The sequence below is a fragment of the Amblyomma mixtum genome, chromosome 2, assembly GCF_055824585.1.
Source record: "Amblyomma mixtum isolate Tamu chromosome 2, ASM5582458v1, whole genome shotgun sequence".
Classification (NCBI taxonomy): domain Eukaryota; kingdom Metazoa; phylum Arthropoda; class Arachnida; order Ixodida; family Ixodidae; genus Amblyomma; species Amblyomma mixtum.
In genome coordinates this window covers 135,896,051-135,915,410 of record NC_143013.1, presented here as the reverse complement: position 1 = coordinate 135,915,410, position 19,360 = coordinate 135,896,051, and the positions used below count along the sequence as shown (strand labels likewise).

At 44.2% G+C, this 19,360-nt stretch overlaps 1 long non-coding RNA gene across 1 annotated transcript; it reads left to right on the top strand.

Annotated features, from left to right (window-relative positions):
* The first annotated feature begins 11,801 nt into the window (after positions 1-11,801).
* On the top strand, positions 11,802-16,261 carry LOC149361019 (uncharacterized). The gene is made up of 3 exons (XR_016288894.1): positions 11,802-11,883; positions 12,571-12,709; positions 15,950-16,261. It is a non-coding gene; the product is annotated as an uncharacterized LOC149361019 (long non-coding RNA).
* Positions 16,262-19,360: the final 3,099 nt, after the last annotated feature.

Here is a 19,360-nt window from a genome sequence, read left to right as displayed (position 1 = left end):
GGCACAGCACTGAAGTTTCCTTGTCGCTTTTGTTTTCCAAAGAAAAAAAATTTTCCAAAGAAAATTAGTCAGCACTTGATGGGCTAGACAGTGTACTGTGCGTTGCAGATGACATTTTGGCGTTTGGAGTAGGAGAGACTGACCAGGAAGCTCGCCGTGACCATGACAAGAAACTTGAGAACCTGCTACAGAGATGTCAGCAGATGGGCGTGCGCCTCAACCAAGAGAAGACTGAACTTCATTGCTCAAGCATGACGTTTCTGGGTCATGTTCTGACAAGAGAAGGGCTACGCGTCGACCCTGAAAAGGTCAGAGCCATTCAAGAGATGCCACCACCGACTGACGTTCATGGTGTCCAACACTTCTGTGGAATGGTCAACTACCTGGCACACTTTCTCCCAAAGATCTCCCATGTCACACAACCACTCAGAAAGTTGGTGCTCAGGGAAGCTCCGTGGACATGGACTAGTAGAGAGGTCAAAGCGTTTCAACAGACAAAAGACTTGGTAGTGAAGGCACCAGTACTGGCCTACTATGATGCCAGTGAACATGGACTTGGAGCTGCACTTCTTCAAGACGGTAAGCCAATATCATTCGCAAGCAGAGCTCTCACACCCACTGAAGTGCGGTATGCGCAAATAGAGAAGGAAATGCTTGGCATAGTCTTTTCACTCAACAAGTTTCACCAATACACATTTGGCAGACTGACTACTGTTGTCACAGATCACACGCCACTGCAAGCAATCATCAAGAAGCGATTAGACCATGTGCCAAGAAGATTTCAAGGAATGATTCTGCAGACTCAACGATACAACATTGACATACAGTATCGCCCTGGGAAGGAGCTGCTTCTGGCTGACACGATGTCGCGTGCATTTTTCCCATACGACCGCTGTAGTGAACAACAGCTCAAAGACATCAATGTGATCAACAACCTTCCTGTCCGGAAAGAGACCGCAGAGAAGATATGACAAGCCACCATATAAGATGACAACCTTCAGAAGCTAAAGACGTTGATCCTGTCTGGATGGCCGCAAGAGAAACACAGTGTATCAGCAGAAATCCGAATGTACTTTCGGTTCCGAGACGAGCTCGTTGTGGAAGACGGCATAATATTCAAGGGACAAAGACTGGTCATTCCAAGGACACTACGTCGTGAGATGAAAGAGAAGCTGCATGCTTCACACATGGGCATCGAGAGCACTCTGTGGCATGCACGTGACAGCATCTTTTGGCCAAGCATGAACGCTGAGATAAGAGACCACATCAGCATGCTATGTGTGCCAGAAGCATGCCCCAGCGCAACAGAGGGAGACACTGAAGCCCCATCCAGAGCCAAGTTTTCCTTGGGAGCGTGTTGGATGTGACATTCTGGAGTACAGAGGAAAACACCTGCTGGTGACAGTGGACTATTACAGCAACTTCTGGGAAGCCGACCAATTCGACTCCCTAACTTCTGCTCATGTCGTCAGAAAACTGAGAGCCCATTTTGCAAGACATGGCATCCCAAGAGTTCTTCTGGTCACAGATAATGGCCCACAGTTCTCCAGCGAAGCATTCAGCAGGTTTGCAACAGAATGGAACTTCGAGCACGTCACATCGAGCCCAGGCTATCCAAGATCAAATGGCATGGCAGAATCCGCAGTTAAGACTGTGAAGATGCTTCTAAAGAAAGCACATGAAAGCAATAGCGATCCACAGATGGCGTTTCACGACTATAGGAACACAGTTTCATTCTTTTGTGTCATTATTATGACTTGTTTTTAATCGACAGCAGATCTAAGTACTCATCGTTCAATTCAGTCTTTTGCTGTGGCTGTATGTAGTACATTTCACAGTGAACTCAAGTAGCATTCCGCTTGCTTTTTGTATTCTTTTCGAGTATGCCTTTTTTATTACAGTGCTATGTGTCTTAGTTGTGGTAGCAAGAGCAGCCACTGTTAGCATGTTTTAGTAGTGGTTTTGCTGAGGCCTATGCTCCATATACTCCCCTACCAAGCACAACAGGCACAGCTATTGTGCTGACTTGAGTGACCATATTGGTGTTTCATTCTTCTGTAGTGTATTAGGTGTATTTCATATGCTCATTTTATAAACAGTAAAGACAATCCCTTTCCATTTGGGTTTTCTTTGTGTGTTTTGCTGCTTACTGTTAAAATGTGTTATACGCTGTTGTAAGACATTTTTCTACATAATAAAGATATTGATGCCAATATTACGTGGCTGCAAAGTTTCTGGAAAGCTTGACCTAGAATGAAAATCTGTTGGTTTTTTCTTCACCTTAGCTAGACTAGAGGATTGCCATCCTAACTATTGCACATCATTCAAATCACATAGTTTACTTTTACTACAGTGATTGTCAGTCAACCTACATGCTATCCGTATTAGCTAGCCTAAATACAGTTTATACACAGGCTTCAGGTAAATACCATGTGCTATATACTGCCAATAAGGCTTCTGTTGCAATGCATAGGAAGCACTACAGCCGTCTAACTGCCCTATGTGCACATCCATTATATGCGACAAATGTCCAGCTGTAACATCTGTACAACACACTATTTTAGAGGTACGGATGCATTTCTGATAATCCAGAGGATACCCCCTCAATGCTATGCAGACATATTTGGAGATCTACTGGATATACACAATGTCCCGTGTCACGCCGCAACTAGCGTGCGTCGTGTTAGTGTGAGGAGTGCCGCCGAAGGGGAGCAGGGAAATGCGCAGACAAAAGGGGAAGGACTCAAAACGGCGTCGCGTGTGAGTGTCGTGCTTCTCGGCCCCAGCGAGTGGGGAATGGTTTCTTCTCGGAAGTCCGTTCGAAATACGAGACGACGACAGGACGCCTGGGGTGGACTGGCGCTGTGCTTATTTTCGTTCCTGCTAGCTGGCCAGAGTGGCTAACAGTGGAGCATGTGTTTTAAATTGTGTTTGTTTCTTCTTGTTGTAATAGCTTCTAGTTAGCCAGGGCGGCTTACAGCGAGGCGTGTGTTTTATATTGTGTACTTGTCCTTTGCATTGTGACATCTTTCGTCTAAAACAATGGCGGGAAAGTCATCCATTGGCTAAAAAGTAAGTTTTGGTGGGAGGATTGTCTATTGGCTGAGGATGGAGGTTTTGGCACGAATGTGACGAGATGGGTGCGCGCGAAGGAGAGCGCCGGAGGTTCGGTGTGTGGCAGCCGGACAGATCGGTCGTGTGTGGCCGGTGGTGGTCCCGGGGCCGAGAGCGTATAGTTGGAGACGGGAGTTACTTGAGCGGCGGCCGGCGGTGGTCCGGAGTAGTGGAAGTTTTGAGGTTTTACTTTTAGTTGAAGTGGAGAGGCCGAAATATTTTCGGCATATGTAAATGAGTTGTGTATATATTAGTATTAAATAATTTCTTGATGGAAGCCTTCCAAGTGCCTTATCATCCGAAGACCTGCACACCTGTCTCATCTCACCAGTAGCGAAGTACGTCCCCAGGGTCACTCACGAGACCTGCCCTCTACGACTCCACATCAACATCAGCACAACATCAACGTCAGAGAGAGAGGGAAAGAAAATTTTCGTGACTGGCACAGTCGACAGGATTCAAGACAAGGGACCGCTGCTTTACGACGGGAACGAGGAAGACAGAGGCAACTCAGGTTGAGAAGACGTCAAGATGGTGAGCTCACAAGGAACGTTTGCCCTTGGGTGGCGAAGAGGAGTGGAAAACCGGACATCAAGTAAGAAGAACGATGGCACAAGAGACAGCAGACGGATCTGCAACAGTCATCGCAGCTTCGACACCAGTGTAGGTGGGAACAGGAATCGTGGACACCAACAGAGGAAAGGAGGACGGACTTAAATTGAAGGGGTCTGAGAGTGAGGCGGCGTTGCGTAACAGGACTTGTGGCGTGTCAGCATGAAGTTCATTGTGAGAGAAGTCTGGAACTTGGTTTGATTGACGACCTTTGAAGAGAAGGCGGCGAAAGAAAAACGGTGAGTGAACACCGCTGCTCTCAACTTTGTGCTTCATGCTTACGAGGGGAAAGAGTAAACTACTGTGGCCAGAGATGGATAGTAGCACGACTGGGGGAATGAGCGAGCCAAGCACGGAAAGCGGCCAACCTGGAGCCATTATGCAAATGAGATTGGAAATTGAAAAGATGAGGTTAGGGAGGGCCAAAATTGAATTCGAGATAGAGAAATTACGCAGACAAGGCACAGCTGATCTATCAGAAGGGAAATCATTGGGGGCTGGCGTTCCACGCATGAATACGGCCTGTGGTGAAGGATGTAGAAGCGAGGAGGTGGCTGGGACGTTGCCACTTCACAGGGAAGAACAGAGGGAGGTGAAGTATGCGCCATTTAAAGCACATACGACGGCACGGCAGTGTTACCGTTGTGGCCGTTCAGGTCGCCTGGCTAGGGAGTGTCGTGAAGCAGAAGTAAGGAGCGGAAACAGAGATATAGGTGCTCGTAACATTGCTACGGAGGGGCACTCTGCCGGCAAGGAATAGAAGCAGGATAGGGGTGAGAACACTGCGTCGCCTCTCTGTTACCGCTGTGGCCGTTTAGGGCATACGGACAGGGAGTGCCCAGAGACAGAGGCAAGGAGAATTACCGCCGCAGTGATAGAGGTGAACACTCATATCGGTGAAATTCTGTGCCAGGATCAGGAGCCAAAAGCGAGCACTTGGTGGGTGGAGACACATAAGGTGGGCGATATTTCTTTCTGTTCGCGCGAATCAGTCATTTTGGCGCGACTGGATTCGGAGCGGACATCTCAGTGGTCAGGAGGTCACTGCTGCCGCAGGAAAGGGTACATCCACGAGGCAAAGTAGCACTGAAGGGAGCCTTCGGGCACCAGATTGAGGCTGAGCTCGCGTATGTGCCGCTGAGAGTCGATCGGGGGGGCTCACGCGTTGCCATCTTGCGCACAGGGACAGAGGAGTTGGCGAGTGAAATTGACTGCTTGGTGACAGTGAATGACTACAATGAACTGGTCAAGCAGGAGGAACCCGAGCACGGAGCATGAGAGCAGCGATGTTCGAGGCTCGCCTTGGTGGACTGTTGTTATGGTTGCTTTCCTTTTTATTTGCATGCCTGCTTTTTGTATCATTAACCTTCACTTGAAACATGTAATCTTGTGGCGTATGGTGTAGTGTGTAGAAGTGTGCCTTGCTTTCATGTACTTGCATGCCTGTATTCTTTTTCGGAGTGTATCTCGGAGTGTATCTCGGGGGGAAGATTTAGTGCATTCTCGCACTAGAGAGAGGGGCGGAGGCTTGAGGCAGCCTAAAGGGGAAGCCTGCTTTGTTCTGAACTGGCGAAAAAGAAAAAAAAAAGGTCGAGGGAAGAAGGGGGAGGTGTCACGCCGCAACTAGCGTGCGTCGTGTTAAAGTGTGAGGAGTGCCGCCGAAGGGGAGCAGGGGAATGCGCAGAAAAAAGGGGAAGGACTGAAAACGGCGTCGCGTGCGAGTGCCGTGCTTCTCGGCCCCAGCGAGTGGGGAATGGTTTCTTCTCGGAAGTCGGTTCGAAATACGAGACGACGACAGGACGGCTGGGGTGGACTGGCGCTGTGCTTGTTTTCGTTCCTGCTAGCTGGCCAGAGCGGCTAACAGTGGAGCGTGTGTTTTAAAATGTGTTTGTTTCTTCTTTTTGTAATAGCTTCTAGTTAGCCAGGGCAGCTTACAGCGAGGCGTGTGTTTTATATTGTGTACTTGTCCTTTGCATTGTGACATCTTTCGTCTAAAATGATGGTGGGAAAGTCATCTATTGGCTAAAGAGTAAGTTTTGGCGGGAGGATTGCCTATTGGCTGAGGATGGAGGTCTTGGCGCGAATGTGACGAGATGGGTGCGCGCGAAGGAGAGCGCCGAGGTTGGGTGTGTGGCAGCCGGACAGATCGGTCGTGTGTGGCCGGTGGTGGTCCAGGGGCCGAGAGCGTAGAGTTGGAGACAGGAGTTACTTGAGCGGCGGCCGGACGGGTTGGCCGTGTGGTGGCCAGCGGTAGTCCGGAGTCGTGGAAGTTTTGAGGTTTTACTTTTAGTTGAAGCGGAGAGGCCGAAATCTTTTCGGCACATGTAAATCAGTTGTGTATATATTAGTATTAAATAATTTCTTGATGGAAGCCTTCCAAGTGCCTTATCATCCGAAGACCTGCACACCTGTCTGATCTCACCAGTAGCGAAGTACGTCCCCAGGGTCACTCACGAGACCCACCCTCTACGACTCCACATCAACATCAGGACAACATCAACGTCAGAGAGAGAGGGAAAGAAAATTTTCGTGACTTCCAGCAAGTGCTGTATTTGAGACATCTGAAGGCTGTATGTGGTTATCTGGGTTGGGCCCATCGCTCACCTCCGGGCTCTCACCTCCCGACTACATGCGGCATCTGGAGAGATTCAAAGCGTTTGGGGAGTCTCACAACCACGTGTCCCACTCGATGAAGGCAAAGATTGTACCAAGGAAGAGGTGGGATGTCAGCAGCGTGTGATCACACCCGCACCCACCCACCAGAACACAACTACGGCTGCGCGAGGCAGGTGCAGGGGTGATCACGTGACTGTGGAACAAAGCTACACATGGGTCGTTGTGGGATGTGTGTATCATAGCTACGCTGTAAAAGCAACTGCTCAAGAAATTCTTTCCTGCCTACCATGGCTTCTGGAGGGCTGTCATCAATACAGCTCATACAAGCACAGAAAAAATTATTCCAACATAGTGGTATTCGCTATTATTTAGTGTCTAGAATTTGGGAAGACATTGCAGGCAACTGTAAGGTTGTCTTCAGACAACAAGAAGGAATTCACACAGCGCAGAATGCAAAAGTTGTTTAAACGACATCACCATTTTGTAATCGGCAATGCCAATGTTCCAAAATGGAACGTGACAAAAAAAAACATGCCTAGTCATTTCAAATGTGGCTTTTTCTATGATTAATATAGAAAGCATATGTGAGCTGTGATTAGCAATTTTTGTTTTTGTAACAGTGCTTCACAGTGCTGACTTTAAAAGATTAGGGTACTAGCTGTTGTTTCACACAACAGTACTGTAAATCGAAAAGCCAAAAGCCATATTTTTGCTTGTGCCTCTAAAGCCAGTACTGTTAAATGTTTAGGCAGATGCTGCCCCCGTGATTCAGCTAAGGAATTAAATTTTTAGAGCATTTGAATTCCTTAGCTTGCTAAACGTGCCCAGTAGGTTCGTCTCGTCCAGCATTTTTTTGTAGCTATTTTTTTTCTGAACCCTGTGCACCTTCTGATGTGCACTTGGAACTGGCTAAACCAGAGAAACAGTGGACAGTTCATACATTCCTCCGACCACAGAAGCAATGACCAAAAGCCACCTTATTCTGACGGCATCAGTCAGAGCTTTTTGTGCTGTATGTGAGGCTGAGAAGAACGACCTGTTAAAGCTGCTCCAACCACTGTCACCAAAATCCTTAAGCCCATCAACTACGGAGCGTCAGGATGTTAAGCTGGCTCCCAGAAGTGTCAGGTAGTGCTGAGGCATGTTCGGCTAAAAGCGGACAGCCAACTGCTGTTCTAGAACAGGCTTTATCACTGCCAGGCCTTCTAAGCAAGCGCCTCCACGGCAGGACTCAGAACAGCAATCAGATGATCTAGTGCCACTGTCCAAAAACAACATTTGTTGGGACTTGCACATTGAAAAATTGCCAGCTGCGACACTGTGGCTTACTGAAATAGTGGTGATGAAGCACGAAGTGCTGTTTTGAATACACATGGCATCACACCAGATGTAATCTGCGAACATGGTCTCAATCACTTTGATAAGTAGCGAGCTGAAAGGGCAGAGTTCCCAAGCTCCTCAGAAAGCAAGGAACGTGGTAGAAGGAGAAACTTGAAGAAAGGCTTCGGCGAAGATAACAAGGAAGCCAAAAATTGCTTGCATCCTTCTGGTGCACTTAGAATTATTGTAGTGTATGTGCAAACAATTAGTTTTTTATTTCCACCACCCTGACGTACATTTTTTTAAAACAATCTCACTGATTACGCAGAAATTTTCTCAGGTTATACTGCAATCCCTTGTAAATAGTCTGAATCTAAAAGTTTTAAAAACTGTGAGTTATATTCATGAAAAAAAAAAATGGTAAGTCTCCCTTACAAGCGGCAAGTAAGGGCAAAATCTTTATTTCTTCTAAGATGAATGTTGAGAGCCATTATGTCAGGCTTTTTAGCTATCGACATGACCTGACATCTGACAAATTCATCCTTGTACAGGATTCCAACCAGACTGCCCTGGATGGGCGGTGGCCCTCAGTTGGGCCACGACGAATTTTTCTTCAACTGGGAAACTTGTGCGAAAGCTGTATAGCTTTCCTTCGCAGCCACGTGGCTCCATTTTGGGAAAATGGTAATGAGCAATTGCTCCCTTATTGCAAATTTACTCCACCTAACGGGATTCCTCTAAATCACATTGGACTAATAGGTGAAGCTGGCTGGCTGCTTGAACTTTGAACTGGTGGTGTTGTGAGAGGCAGTGCTGGCTGTTCATGCCACATTTCCGATTGACGCTGACCCTCACTGCGTCGAAGCAGGCATGTCAAGTGTAGATTGTTAGGGCACTATTGGCACCACCGAGAAGTTGATTAGGGCATCCAAGAAGATGAGCATGTCGAGAGAAAAAGAGATGCCCCAATGATTGTGTAATCACGTGACCTCGGCCAATGATTGACGTAAATGAAGTGGTGTACCGAATGCATGGAAGATCCAAGCTTCATGCATACTGTACAAGATGTACAAAATGGACATCAATAAAAGAAAGAAAGAAAGAAAGTAAGAAAGAAAGAAGGAAAGTAAGAAAGAAAGGAAGAAAGAGAGAGAGAAAGAAAGAAAGGAAGAAAGAAAGGATGAAAGAAAGAAAGAAAGAAAGAAAGAAAGAAAGAAAGAAAGAAAGAAAGAAAGAAAGAAAGAAGGAAAGTAAGAAAGAAAGGAAGAAAGAGAGAGAGAAAGAAAGAAAGGAAGAAAGAGAGAGAGAAAGAAAGAAAGGAAGAAAGAAAGGATGAAAGAAAGAAAGGAAGAAAGAAAGAAGGAAAGAAAGAAAGAAAGAAAGAAAGAAAGAAAGAAAGAAAGAAAGAAGGAAAGTAAGAAAGAAAGGAAGAAAGAGAGAGAGAAAGAAAGAAAGGAAGAAAGAAAGAAAGAAAGGATGAAAGAAAGAAAGGAAGAAAGAAAGAAGGAAAGAAAGAAAGAAAGAAAGAAAGAAAGAAAGAAGGAAAGGAAAGAAAGAAAGAAAGAAAGAAAGAAAGAAAGAAAGAAAGAAAGAAAGAAAGAAAGAAAGAAAGAAAGAAAGAAAGAAAGAAAGAAAGATGCACGCTGAACAACAACAAATATACAAGCTCAGAAACTCTTTTACCAGGGCACCCAGAATAATAACAAATTATGGTCTTCAGACTACACTGTGCCAGGCAACTGTTCCTCTAAATTCAAGTATGTGAATAACTGATCTGACCCATAAATACAAAAAAATAATAAAAATGCTGTTTACAGAATCCTCATAAATGTACGAATTTTTGCAGCTGTTCTTTGTCACTAATGGATATGACCCTTTTTATTTTATTCATCTTAACCTCTATATGATAATTTGCAATTGCAATATTCATATGTGCGAGAATGTACATGTTATAACACTCTACGTATACATTATGTTGCTGTGCCAAGTGCATCAAGAACAATGGGCCCCGTTGGGCTTATGATGCATTTTGCCCTCCCTCTCAAATATGTACTCATGCTTGGAATAAAAATTATCCTCATCATCGAAGAGTAAAAGCAAAGATCTGGCATCCTTCCTTCAACTGCACTGCCACAATGAATGGTGCACATCCCACATGGGTGCTTCCGTCAGCACATTCCTCTAGGCATCGTAGATGGCCATACGAAAGCCGAAGGCGGATGACACAGGCACAATGGAAGTAGCAGCTTCGCAGTGAATGTGAACGGTGCAGTTGCTTAACGTGTAGTCGGAACTGGGCACAAACAGCTACTGCAATTTCGTTCTATCCTCGGCATCCTGAAGCTGAAGCACCACCAAAAAGGTACACACAGCCACTACAAAAGCCACTGCTGCAAATCTGCAGTTGGCTATCACAGCAGAACAAACTGAACGTCCCGATTTGGCTGTCATGTTCGACAGAGCATGGCAGAAGACAAAGGTGTACAAATGGTGATTTCAACAGACTGTGCTTGGACCGTGATGTTATCTGCAATCAGTGTGTGACTTGCAGTAGATACAAAGCTCGCGAGGACAAGAAGAAGACATAGCAAGCCTTTCATGGACCAGTTTGTGAAAATAACACGGAATGCCATCACATCGCAGTCAAAAAAATCAACGGGCTTAAATGCCATGTGTAATATTTTATGCTTAATTACTGATTTACAACTTGTGACACAATTTTTATTGCGCAGGTTTAAAATTTTTATTATTGTAAGTGAGAAACTGCGGTGTAAAACACGTGGCCAAGACATCGTTATCTCGTGCGCATGGCCACCCATGCTGATCATGCTTTTATTATTATCGATGTCACAACGCTGTCGACTGCACGTGAATATTTTTGCGCTTCCCGCCGACGTGCTGTCAGCAACAGGCAAAACGAATCTAGGAAAGTTTGCTTCTACCTGAGAGAGAGCATGATAACTCAAGCTTATGTGCGTTACGAGGATGACAAGAAGGGTGCAATTGTTGCTACACGTGACATCGAAGATCTTGACCCATGGCATGAAAAGGACTTCTCTTCGCGGGCTTTCTACGCCTGCAAATAGACTGCGGATGACGGCAGCGCTGAATACTACCGCGCTCGTGTTTCAATTCTGGGTGGTAAGTGTTTGCTAAGTTAATTTGCAGTAATTGCTTGTTAAACCTTGATGTTTGGATGGTGCTTTCTATGTTTTGTTAGTCGTAGGAATAGCCATGCATGTCAGCACACACATGCTGACATTGCTTTATTCAGCTCGAAATAAATTAAACAATTGCAGGCAGAAGCTAACTGTGGATAAGTTTAATCAAAATAGTTTACATCATTTAATCAAAATAGTTTACATCACATTTAATGAATATAGGTTGTCAGGTTTGGAGTACCTCGTATGGTTCGTGAGCTGCTTGCTTTTTGCAGGACAGGTAGTAAAACCGCGCGCATGCTCTAACTTCATTCCACAGTTCCTCCTTGACGACCTAATGAGAGGTGCATTTGTTCAAAGTTGATCAGACGATAGACACGGCTTATTTTGCTTTACTTTTTATTCTATGTTCACGATACCTTTATGGCTCAGAGCTAGGCCGAACTGGTGCAGCGAAAAATAGGTTTATGAGGAAACATGTTCCGAGCGGTTGCTTTTTAACAGATTACCATGATGAGCTCCTTCAGCAACATTGTAATTTTTATGTGCGTAATCCCTTTTTGTCCTTGCCTGAAATGTTTTTCAGAATCGAAAGAAGATGTAACCTCAAAGATCAGCCACAGGAGAGTGCGGGTTAACAGACTCGTGGACATGTGCCCCAAGAGGTAAGTACTTATTTCATGGGTTCTGTAAAGTGCCTGTGACCCACAGTGTCTTTAGGAGTTGAGAAATGTCGTCTAAAATAACTTTTTCCTGCACATCAGCCCCCGCGGAGAAAAAAGGAAGGGCCAAGGCAGGATCTCTTGAATATTTTGGAGGCCAAGAAAAGGAAGCTTAGGAAGCACCAAAAGCCAACATGCAGGCAAGGAAAGCAGATTTGAAGCTGGCCTCACAGAAACCAATCACATCACCGCATTGAAAGAAGAGCTGAGAAAAAGACACGAGACCATAAGCAATCTAAAATGCAAGATGCAGAAGCAGGAAGAGGAAATACTGCAGCTTCGCACGCTAAATATGGGCCTACAGGAAACTGTTTTAGCCAGGCTCGGCAGCAGTGAAGGTATGTGACAAACATTTAGCATTAATCTCAAAGGGGGCAGCTAACACTGTGATTTATAGATTATGTGTACATATGATCGTGAGACTGCATAAAAATTAGTAACTTGCAAGTCCAGATCTTTCTATCATTATTGCTAAAAAAAGTGCCGGCACCAAATTTTAGTTGCATTCCTTTGTAATGATGTGTAACGCGTTACTAAATGCATTACACCTCACGCATTGCTGCTTCTTGATTCGTTCACATTTTGGGTCATCAGACAGGCTGATCTGGTTTTTGCTGTGAATTAAAATCGCGAAGCAGATTTCACGGGCATTGATAAGCTCTTTAGACAAACCAACGCAGCATGAGGAAATAAATTCTGCCATAAATTATTTAGCAGTTGCAGGCAAATGGTACATAATAACCAGTTCATATGATGCACTGTTCTAACAAAAAAAACCTAACCAAAAATTTCCTGCCTGTGCTGACTTAAAACAAATATTGAAGCAAAATTAAAGGTGGCCCTGGTACAGATTAAAGTTATGAAATAACATTGCATTCCGACTGCTGCTAGCTTTAGCAGAATACGGCTCTGCTTTATCTGGCTATTTTCAAACCTGAACTTAGTGCTCACACTTTGGTTGCTGAGTAACTAAATTTATTCACAAAATTTTTATTGTGTTCGATTATTTTTATACTTAAACATAGGCAGCTGGGTCACATCTGCTGCTCGGCCAGCAGCAAGCTCTCCGCAGACAGCGACAGACCCCTCGCACTGCAGCGTGGATCATGCGATGGAGCAGCTTTGCCAATGGAACTGCCAGGCGTGTGTCAAGATGGCGATGTGGTAGGTTCAGCTATGTTTAAATCTACTATATGCTGAAGTGAACAGATGCTTGGTCAGTCAGCACAAGTTAACGCTCCCATCCACAAAAAGCTTACGGATGAAAAACTCGTTTCCAGATGCGCAGTTGCACTATTTTTATTGCAATTTATAGTTGCAAATGGGATTCAAAACAACCGTCACAGCCCCTTCCTTGCAGCCACGAGCCTTAATGAATGAAGACGAAGAAGGCAGGCAGGTGTGAGGCGCCAGAATGAGATTGGTTCTTGGAAAATTATAGCTAGGTCGTCTCCTTCATACTTCGCGACACAACCATTGCAGTCCCATCAAAGAGACATTCTAAAGAGAAATAACTCAAAAATTTCACAAATTCTATACATGGGACACTTTTTCTCGCTACATAAATGCCATCATAGTGAGCAAAAACATATTTTTCTGTGCCTTCCCATGTCTACACTAACAACAAATATGAGCACAAAACGATCCTTATATTTCAAATACACGACTTCAAAAATTCATGCGCAAAAACTGACAACAGGCTTAAAAAGGAGTGGTGCAAATCTCTCAAATGTGAAATTTTCAGTCACCGGGCACGCATATTAACAAAATTTTTTCTGAGCCACGTCCCCACAAGTGGAATAAATAAGAGACGTAAAAGAAAGGCCCTTTTGGGAAATGCAATGGGCAGCACCGTTGTGAGGCTGAAAGCCGCTTTCTGAACCGATAATTCCTCGTTCACCTTTCCACTGCTATCCAAGTATTTGTTTGGCAATTTTCTAGTTCACTTTTTCCATTTTGTGTTGACATTCCTCATATACAAGTGACTGAAAGCTTTCCTAGCCCACTGTTGTTCCCACATTTTTCTCAATCGCTCATCAAGTTTCATCTTGATGCTGGCTTCCCTGCCCTCAAATGATGGCCATCCCAAACAACCTTGCACCCCCTGATTTGGTGTTTTTCAAAGTGCTCCCAAAGCAAGGCTACCTACCCCACACTGCCTAATTTCTAACCTTGCTCCGACCTGTGATGTCAAGCACATGACAGCACCGCCCAAAATTAACACTAGGAACCATCACTCCTTTTCAAATCTCTGTTATCAATTCCACAGTGCCCTATTTTTTCATAATAGCTCCATTCCCGCTACCTTAGTTATTACATATTTTTCATGTCCCACCAGATGCTCAGCACCATTATTTATCCCCACCTAAAGGTAATTGTATTTATCCACTACCTGCATATGACCTCCTGTATCCCTATGCCCACTGCCCTCATTATCATTCAAAATCATAACTACCGATCTTTTCTTACTACACTTAATACCTAATCTATCTCCCTCAATACCGCTGATGTCCATCAACCCCTGCAAATCTACCTCAGTCCTGGTAATGACTGTTCAACCCATTCCCCTCGTTTGAAAAAAATGTTTGAAGCAGAGTCAGCTCCTTTCTACTTTGGTCTCTAGTACTGGTGGGTACAACATGGATAACAAAGGTGACAGAAGTCAGCCTTGCCTAAGCCACCGCTGTAATACATTTTTTTCCCCCATTTTATAAGCACCCTGTTACTTTTATTTCTATCCTTCAAAAATTTACTCCATCTTCCACATCTAATGAGTCGAGTATGTCCCACAAATCCTGTGGTATTACGCTGTGATAGGTCCCCTTGATATCCAGCAATGCTGCCCATGGGTGCTAGTGTTCCTCTTCTGCCATTTCGATACACTGAGTCAATGAGAACAGACTGTCCTCTAACCTTTGTTCCCAGAACCCGTGTTGTAATTCCCCTCACTCTCCACTCAATAACCTGTAAACCGTTGATGTCCCTGTTATAGGACCGTAGTTGCTTATGTCAGCTTTGTGCCCCTTTCCCTTGTACATCATGCTCATCCTGCTTATTCCCAGCCAACCATGAACATTCAGAGGATGTCCACATATCCTTTCTATTTCTACTGAAAAACAACAAATTTGCCATCAGTCCCGAACTTAACCTTGCGCCGCTTACAACTCGTCCCACAAGACATCATCATGCACATTCTTTAACTCCATGTCAAGCTAAAATTAATGCCTATAAATATTTCTTTTACCCACATACAACTGAGGAATGGAACAGGCTGCCTTCTGATGTCATCATGTCTATTGACTCTATTGACAAATCGTTGGTGTCTACCTCATAGTCGTGTTTTTCATTTATGTATGTTTTCTTGAAAGAGTTGAACATGTCTCATTGTGTTAAGCTCACGTATGTTTCGCGCGATGAATTCATATTCACAATGCTGTATTCTTCTAGCCCCTCCCGCTAGGGCCCACTTTAGGCAGTATATATTAAGCTATCATGTTCCTCTCATATGTGACATGCAAAAATGTATTGATTGTTTGTTTATTTTTAAGATGTTTGCCATCATAGAACTTTTGAGCTCGGAAGAAGTTGAAGCTGTGCCGTCTTCCTGGATTGACGACGGCATGTGTTCCTGGCCCGGGGGAAAAAACGGAGCGGATAACTAAGCTTATTAAATCTTCAGCTAAACCAGATGCAGCCTGGGCAACACACGCGGGCATAAACATGTTTGCTGGTTGCTTCTGTCTAAATAAGTTGCGATCTTGACACCGGCTGAAGCTTGTGAAATTCATTTTAGAGCTGTCTCCTGTGTTGTAAAGTCTCAAGTCACGTTTGAGCCTGGACCGATAGTGTTGTGTTAATTTCGACCGGTGTTATTGATCTTTAACGTGCGCGACTTTACACAGCACGCGGGCATTTTTGCATTTCGCTTCCATCGAAATGCTGTCGCCGCGGCCAAGAAATGAGCCCGCAACTCCATGCACGGCTGCCAAGTGCCGTTAAAAGGTTGGAATTTTTCATTACAGGATTCAACAAAATGGCAGACACATTGGCCCCTAACTTTGCAGAGACGACCCATTGGCCCTTAACTTTGCATGCAGGGAATAGTGTGTGGTCGCCATGAGCATCGCACACTTGCATTTTTTATTCAAGACGGGAACATTTCTATGTTTAAGGAAGGGAAAGCTTGTAAATGAGTTGCGACTTAGCTATGTGTAGGTACGAATGAAATTTTGTTTTGTTGCAATATCTGCTCAGTAATTTACTTTAAAGTTTAACCTCATTGAATCTCAATTCGGTGTTTATAATAAGTCAGAGTGCTAGTTCACTAGCTGGGGTCTGTACATTGCAAAAACGTCATTATTTTTGTATGGGTATGTCAGATTTGTTTTTTTTTTCGGTATTTAGCAGCATACGAAGCGGCAAGAAGACGGCTCGACAGAGCACAGTTCACATCAGATTTGGCTTCGAGTGATAAGGAGAACAGGAGGCGGAACATACATAAACCAAAGCGGTGTTTGGCAGAGTCAGACTCAGATGAGCCAAGTCCACCAAAACGGAAGAAGTTGAAAAAGGCAGCACCTGCTCTAAGTGAGATATACCCCACGGTGCCGCCAGAATTTCCGGCATCACGCACATCAGGTCAGTGAGATCTAGTTTGCTGGGCCGAGGCATGTCAAATGCCATTGGCACGTATAGGCCTGCCACAATAATGGTGATTAATACTTTATAATGAAGGACACTTTTTAATTTTGTTTCCGGTGGCACAAATAATGCCCACACTTCCGACCTATTCCTTAAATACAAGATTACTAAAATTTCCACGCTTTATGAGCGCCAGTTGCTGGCACCTTTGAAATCTGAAATCCATAAAAATATAACAACATTACGAGCCGTTGCAAACTTGCATATTAACATATCATCTCGCTCCACCCACCACCATGAACATTGGCACGTTCCGCGATCACATACTAACTACGGTCTCCAGATGCTTCGAAACAGGCTGCCTAGTACACTTAACAAATATAAGCTAACGGAAGAGCAGCTGCGGGTTCTAACCAAGAAAAAATTATTTGACATTATTAACTAACCTGTACTGTAAGATTTGATTGTATTTTTTAACTCATGCACTCATTCACTGTTTTTGCATTTATCTTGTTCGTATATTTTTTCCATTTGTTCCTTGTTATTCTTCCCATCATATGTATTTACTGTACTTCCGAACTGTCGTGCTTGCTGCCATGTTGTTCGGGGAGACGGGGCCAGTCAAGCTGCCCTTGACGCAGCTTTTATGCCGTCACTCTCGCCACACCTCGTACATGCCCTGTACTTGTTGTGGGAAGTAAACTGAAACTGAAACATCACAGCCTCATGTCAACACATTTGCAAAAGACATTGCACATGGTATTTACTTTTTGTGGTATTGAAAGTATGAGTGAACTTGGCTGACACTCGTGAAATTTTGCTTTCAGATGCCAGTCAGTGCAATGCAACTGTAAGCAATGCTGGCAGAACAGGTTAGTTTGAACTAGCTTCATTGTTTTTATGAAAAAGGCCTAGTGTCTAATCCTTTTTGTACTCTGCAGCATGCCCACAAGTGCCTGACACCATCCCGCAAGGAGGTACGTTTCACGCAATGCCTTTGTGATGAAAATTTTTCAGTCAGCATTATTTTGTTGTTCTTATGTAATCATATTTTACTGATTCCATAGAAGCCTCATGTCCTATGCTCTCTTATCTCCACTTCTAGAATTTCAGAGACAGGTACTGCGCAACCTGCAAGTACTAAGGCTTATGATGGAGCAACTTTGTGATCAGGTAGACAAGCTGTCCGCAGGACACCATCCTGAGAACAGTAACCCAATGCCTGCATTGGTGACAGAAGCGTTCGATGATTTGGAGCACTTCTTGAAATTTGATTGTGACTCCAAGGCAGTCAAAGAGCAACTGGCAAGACCCCATTCTTCACATTGAAATGAAAGATTTGTTAACTGAAAACAACTGAGGGGGACGAGCTGCAGAGAATGATCAATGACCTAGACAGCCAAAGCACGACGGTGGATCTAAAAATCAATATCCAGAAAGCTAAAGCAATGTTCAACAGTCTCGGAAGGGAACAGAAGTTTCCGTAGGTAGCGAGGCGGCCGAAGTAGTAAGAAAATATGTCGACCTAGGGCAGGTAGTGACCGCAGATACAGAATACAGACCACGAGAGTGAAGTAACAAGAATAAGAATGGGGTGGAACGGCATTCGGAATATACTCTCACATTATGGACGTCAACTTATCATTATGCCTCAAGAGGAGAGTGTACAATAGCTGTATCTTATTGGTCCTCACTTATGGGGCAGAAACGTGGAGGCTAACGAAAAGGGTCCAACTTAAATTGTGGACAATGCAGCAAGCCATGGAAAAAAAAAGGATAGGTGCAATGCTAAGAGACAGGTAGAGAGCAGAATGGTTCAGGGAACAAACGGGTGTTTGTGACATCCTAGTTGAAATCAAGAAGTGGGCTTGGGCAGGGCATGTAATGAGAAGGCAGGGCAACCAATACTCATTGGGAGTAACAGAATGGATTCCAAGAGAAGGTAAGAGTAGCAGGGGAGAGCAGAAAGTTAGATGGGAAATGAGGTTAAAAAGCTAACTAGGGTAACGAGGCCACACTTAATTGGACTGGGTTAAAATTGGAGAAATATGGGAGAGGCCTTTGTCACAGTGGGCATAGTCATGGTAATGACAATGATTAGATGTCATTAATACTTGAACGCTGGCTCTGCTGACTGCATTGTAAGATCGAAATGTGCTTCAGTGCTTTGATGTATGAAAATAGTAATACAGGCTCATACACCTCACAGCCGGCATCTATTCTTCCTTGCATGTTTGATGTTGGGTATCAGCTATGGGTGGTACAAATATACTTTTGCTTTGAAGTTGCATGCAGAGTGCCACAACAATTGTTGACTCACTCAGATTTCACCAGCTGCAGTTTCTTGATGAACTTGCCATTTTTTCAGAAGTTAAATTCTTGACATGAAGAACAAATACCCCTTTACTGTTTTTTTTTTCAGCTTCACGAGTTTGAGACCCTAGGGGGTAGCACTGCTAAAGATGCCACGAAGAGGATATTGGCATATTTGATGACCGATTCAGTTGCCCAACACTTCAGATGGATCGGAAACAAGGGGAAGCGGAAATTCCGTGACTTGAATCTGACACCAGTGATAATGGGTATGTAGTTCAGCAAAGGTTTGACAGATTCACGTTGGTAGTGGCCTCATAACCTCATAACAACATGGGTTATATCACAAATAATGGATATCAGAAAGCAATCATGGGGCTTCGACTTCATTCAAATGAAGTTACCCTGTACTGGTAATGTACTTTAGATCAAATTAACTTCAATGCTCATAAAGGAGCAAACTTTATTTCATATTTAGTGCATTTAGTAATTTAGGTTCTTCTTACTGTTGGTAAAACTGTACCTGTTTTGCAATTTTTTGTATTTAGACAGTACTAAACCGGCACCTGTACCTTACAGTTATGACGATGTTTTTTAATACTCGCTATTGTCACATGGTGTTAATGAAACGAGAGAAGACAGATGAGCTGCAATATTGACCGTTAATTCATTACAGATGCCGTGAAGTCCATCAAGCTGTTTGCAACTACAGTGTGCGAAATCGAAGCTAACATTAAAAAGTGGCTTCAGCAGGCTTCATGCCGCTTGAAGCTTAAGGAGGAGAGGCGTGTCAGGAAGCAGGAGGTAAGCTGCATGTTTCAAGGTCAAGTTTTATGCAGACAGTAAAGACTAACAGGACAC